We start from the raw sequence: 4939 nt of genomic DNA on the forward strand, positions 1-4939 counted from the left end.
GTTCACACCATTCACCTGCCTCAGCCTCCCAAGTAGCTGGGACTACAGGTGCCCGCCACCACGCCTGGCTAATTTTTTGTATTTTTAGCAGAGGCGAGGTTTCACCATGTTATCCAGGATGATCTCAATTTCTTGACCTCGTGATCCGCCCGCCTCGGTCTCTCAAAGTGCTGGGATTACAAGCGTGAGCCACGGTACCCCGCCTCTTTTAGCACTTTGAAGATGTCAATTCTATCTCTTTTGTCTTCCATTGTTTCTTTTTTTCTTTTTCTTTTTTTTTTAAGAAACAGGATCATGCTATGTTGCTCAGACTGGACGTGAATTTTTCAGCTTAAGCAATTCTCCTGCCTCAGCCTCCCAGGTAGCTGGAACTACAGGTGCACACCTTTATACCCAGCTGTCACCCATTGTTTTCTGATGAAAGTCAGCCATGATTTTCATTGTTGTTCTGCTAAATATAATCTATTTTCTATGTCTGCATTTAATAATTTATTTTATTTGTCCATCTTACAATTTTTCCATTATTTTTGATTTTCAACCAGTTTGTGATGACCTGGATAAAATGACTGATGCTGTTTTCTTTGCTGTGTCCATTCTGCTTTAGCTCTATTAAACACATTTTTCATTTCATGCATTGTAGTTTTTTTCAGTTCTAGAATTTTCCCTTGGTTCTATTTTAGCAATTTTATCTTTTGAAATTCTCATTCTTTTTATCCAATTTGTCCATCTTATCCTCAAATTTCTTTAATATATTTCAATGGTTATTTTAAAGTCTTTGTTTATTCCAATATTTGAACCATTAGTGGATCTGCTACTATTCAGTTTTTTTTCCCTCTTAACTAGGAGTACATCCTGCTTCTTCACTTATTTCATAGCTTTTTATTACATGCCAGAAATTGTGTAATTAAAAGTAAAACCCTACAGCCCTTGGTATAAATACTGTCTTCTATTTTTATTCTTTTTAGACTTTTAAATATGTATATATAATTTAGAAATATATATATATACTTTAAGTTCTGGGATACATGTGCAGAATGTGCAGGTTTGTTACATAGGTATACATGTGCCATGGTGGTTTGCTGTGCCTATCAACCCGTCATCTAGGTTTTAAGGCCTGCACGTGTTAGGTATTTGTCCTAATGCTCTCCCTCCCCTTGCCTCCAACCCCAACGATAGACCCTGGTGTGTGATGTTCCCATTCCTGTGTCCATGTGTTCTCATTGTTCAACTCCCAACTTATGAGTGAGAACATGCAGTGTTTGGTTTTCTGTTCCTGTGTTAGTTTGCTGAGAATGGTAGCTTCCAGCTTCATCCGTCTCCCTGCAAAAAGACATGAACTCAGTTTCTAAAATATGGAACGCTTCACGAATTTGTGTCATCCTTATGCAGGGGCCATGGTAATCTTCTGTGTCTTGTTCCAATTTTAGTGTATGTGCTGCCAAAGTGAGCACAATACTATCTTCTAAAAGGGAGGACATGTTCTTTTGTCTGTAAGTTAGGGAAATGGGTCAATCTTTATAATCCAGATAGAATGTGAGCTGGTTTGTGGCTGGGATACAGCTTAAGTTAGCTTTATTTCACCTGTGTTTTCACATGCATTTAGGGCTAACTTGGTCTGTACTGTATATATTATAAACTACTCTCTCTCGTAGGACCTTGGGATCTAATCACCAGTAGACTACAGAGTTCGCTTTCTCTGCTTTTCTAATTCCATTTTCATACCATTTCTACACACTCACCAAAAGTTTCATGGGGGAAATCTCAGCAGGTAAGAAGAGTAAGTTCTTTGCATTTGAAACTCCTACAGACTTCAATCCATTTATAGTAGCCCACAGGGTCTGCAGGCTTTCCTGTATCATAGCAGAATTCCAGAGACTGTGATAAGCTCAGTCTTCCACCAGCCCCTGTGGAATTCAGCAGAAGAGAATTTGGCCACTGATACCTGCTCAGCTAGAAATGCCTTATACTCTCCTGTAATTTAGCTTTGGATCATTTTTCATCTACAACCCTCCAATATCAAATATAGGGAAGATTGGGAAGATGATCCAGTAATTTTTATAGTTTATCTGGTGGGAGAAATGGTCCCTCAAGACCTTCTACATCTTATGTGAAGGCCGGAAGTTCTTAACTTTTAAATATTTTAAGATCTCTAATGATGTCCCATTTTAATTTCTGAAAATTTTAAGTATAGTTTTCTCACATTTCTTTTAATGAGTCTTGATAGGTGTTTGTCTGTTTTATTAATCTCTAAAAAAAAAAACCACAATTTTTAAATTGTATGTTTTCTATTTATTTTTCTCTTTGACATTCCCTTCTACTTTTTTGCATTTAATTTGCTGTACTTTTTTTTTTTTTTTTAGCTTTTTAGGAGATGATTAAATAATTTTTTCGGGTTTTTTCCAAAGTGTGTGTTTGATTTTATGAATTTCTCTGTAAGCACTATTTTATCTACATTGCACAAATGCTGATACCTTACTCAGTTCAAAGTACTTGCTAATTTGCTTTATTTCTTCTCTAACTTCAGGGTAATTTAGAAAACAATTCCTTAATTTATAAACATTTGGTGACTTTCTAGTTATCTGTTGGTTACTGGTTTCTAACTTGATTCTACTGTGATCAGAGTACTGATTCTGGTTTCGTGGCCCATTTTGGTAAATATACCATGTGCATTTGAAAATAATGTGTATTCTGCAGCTGTTTGGCGTAGTGTTCTATCTACATACCAGTTAGTCAAATTGGTTAATTGGATTGTTCAAAAATACATCTTTTTCTTTTTCTTTTCTTTATTAAATTTTTTTATTATACTTGAAGTTCCATGGTACATATGCAAAACATGCAGGTTTGATACATAGGTATACATGTGCCATGTTGGCTTGCTGCATCCATCAACTCATCATTTACATTAGGTATTTCTCCTAATGCTATCCTTCCCCCAGCCCTCAACCCACTGACAGGTCCCAGTGTGTGATGTTCCCTGCCCTGTGTCCTAGTGATCTCATTGTTCAATTCTCACCAGTGAGTGAGAACATGTGGTGGTTGATTTTCTGTCCTTGTGATAGTTTGCGAGAATGATGGTTTCCAGCTTCATCCATGTCCCTGCAAAGGACATGAACTCATCCTTTTTTATGGCTGCATAGTAAACCATGGTGCCACGTTCTCTTAAGCCAGTCTATCATTGATGGACATTTGGGTTGGTTCCAAGTCTTTGCTATTGTGAATAGTAACGCAATAAACATATGTGTGCTTGTGTCTTTATTGTAGCATGATTTATAATCCTTTAGGTATATACCCAGTGATAGGATTGCTGGGTCAAATGGTATTTCTAGTTCTAGATCCTTGAGGAATCGCCCCACTGTCTTCCACAATGGTTGAACTAATTTATACTCCCACCAATAGTGTAAAAGCATTCCTATTTCTCCACACCCTCTCCAGCATCTGTTGTTTCTTGACTTTTTTTTGAGACAGAATTTCACTCTTTTTGCCCAGGCTGGAGTGCAATGGCACGATCGCGGCTCACCACAACCTCCACCTCCTCGGTTCAAGCGATTCTCCTGCCTCAGCCTCCCGAGTAGCTGGGATTACAGGCTTGTGCCACCATGCCTGGCTAATTTTGTATTTTTAGTAGAGACAGAGTTTCTCCATTTTGGTCAGGCTGGTCTTGAACTCCTGACCTCAGGTGATCCACCCACCTCAGCCTCCCAAAGTGCTGGGATTACAGGCAAGAGCCACCGCACCCGGCTCCTGACTTTTTAATGATAGCCATTCTAACTGGCGTGAGACGATATCTCATTGTGGTTTCAATTTGCATTTCTCTAATGACCAGTGATGATGAGCATCTTTTCACGTGTGTGTTGGCTGCATAGATGTCTTTTTTTGACAAGTGTCTGTTCATATGCTTTACCCACTTTTTGATGGTTTTTTTTTTCTTGTAAATTTGTTTGAGTTTTTTGTAGATTCTGGATATTAACCCTTTGTCAGATGGGTAGGTTGGAAAATTTTTCTCCCATTCTGTAGGTTGCCTGTTCACTGTGATGGCAGTTTCATTTGCCATGCAGAAGCTCTTTAGTTTAATTAGATCCCATTTGTCAATTTTGACTTTTGTTGCCATTGCTTTTGGTGTTTTAGTCATGAAGTCCTCGCCCATGCCTCTGTCCTGAATGGTATTGCCTAGGTTTTCTTCTAGGACTTGTATGGTTTTAGGTCTAACATTTAAGTCTCGAATCCATCATGAATTAATTTTTGTATAAGGTGTAAGGAAGGAATCCAGTTTCAGCTTTCTACATATGGCTAGCCAGTTTTCCCAGCACCATTTATTAAATAGGGAATCCTTTCCCCATTTCTTGCTTTTGTCAGGTTTGTCAAAGATCAGATGGTTGTAGATGTGTGGTGTTATTTCTGAGGCCTCTGTTCTGTTCCATTGGTCTATCTCTCTGTTTTGGTACCAGTACCATGCTGTTTTGGTTACTGTAGCCTTGCAGTATAGTTTGAAGTCAGGTAGAGTGATGCCTCCAGGTTTGTTCTTTTGGCTTAGGATTGTCTTGGCTACACAGGCTCGTTTTTGGTTCCATATGAAATTTAAAGTATTTTTTCCAATTCTGTGAAGAAAATCATTGGTAGGTTGATGGGAATGGCATTGAATCTATAAATTACTTTGGGCAGTATGGCCATTTTCATGATATTGATTCTTCCTATCCATGAGCATGGAATATTCTTCCATTTGTTTGTGTCCTCTTATTTCTTTTAGCAATGGTTTGTAGTTCTCCTTGAAGAGGTCCTTCACATCCCTTGTAAGTTGGATTCCTAGGTATTTTATTCTCTTTGAAGCTATTGTGCATGGGAGTTCACTCATGATTTGACTCTCTGTCTATTATTGGTGTATAGGAATGCTTGTGATTTTTGCACATTGGTTTTGTATCCTGAGACTTTGCTGAAATTGCTT

General features: G+C 38.1%; 1 non-coding gene across 1 annotated transcript; it reads right to left on the bottom strand.

The window, feature by feature from the left end:
- Positions 1-1346: 1346 nt before the first annotated feature.
- LOC111547247 lies at positions 1347-1451 on the bottom strand. The gene has a single exon (XR_002733068.1). It is a non-coding gene; the product is annotated as a U6 spliceosomal RNA (small nuclear RNA).
- Positions 1452-4939: the final 3488 nt, after the last annotated feature.

The sequence above is a fragment of the Piliocolobus tephrosceles genome, chromosome 4, assembly GCF_002776525.5.
Source record: "Piliocolobus tephrosceles isolate RC106 chromosome 4, ASM277652v3, whole genome shotgun sequence".
Classification (NCBI taxonomy): domain Eukaryota; kingdom Metazoa; phylum Chordata; class Mammalia; order Primates; family Cercopithecidae; genus Piliocolobus; species Piliocolobus tephrosceles.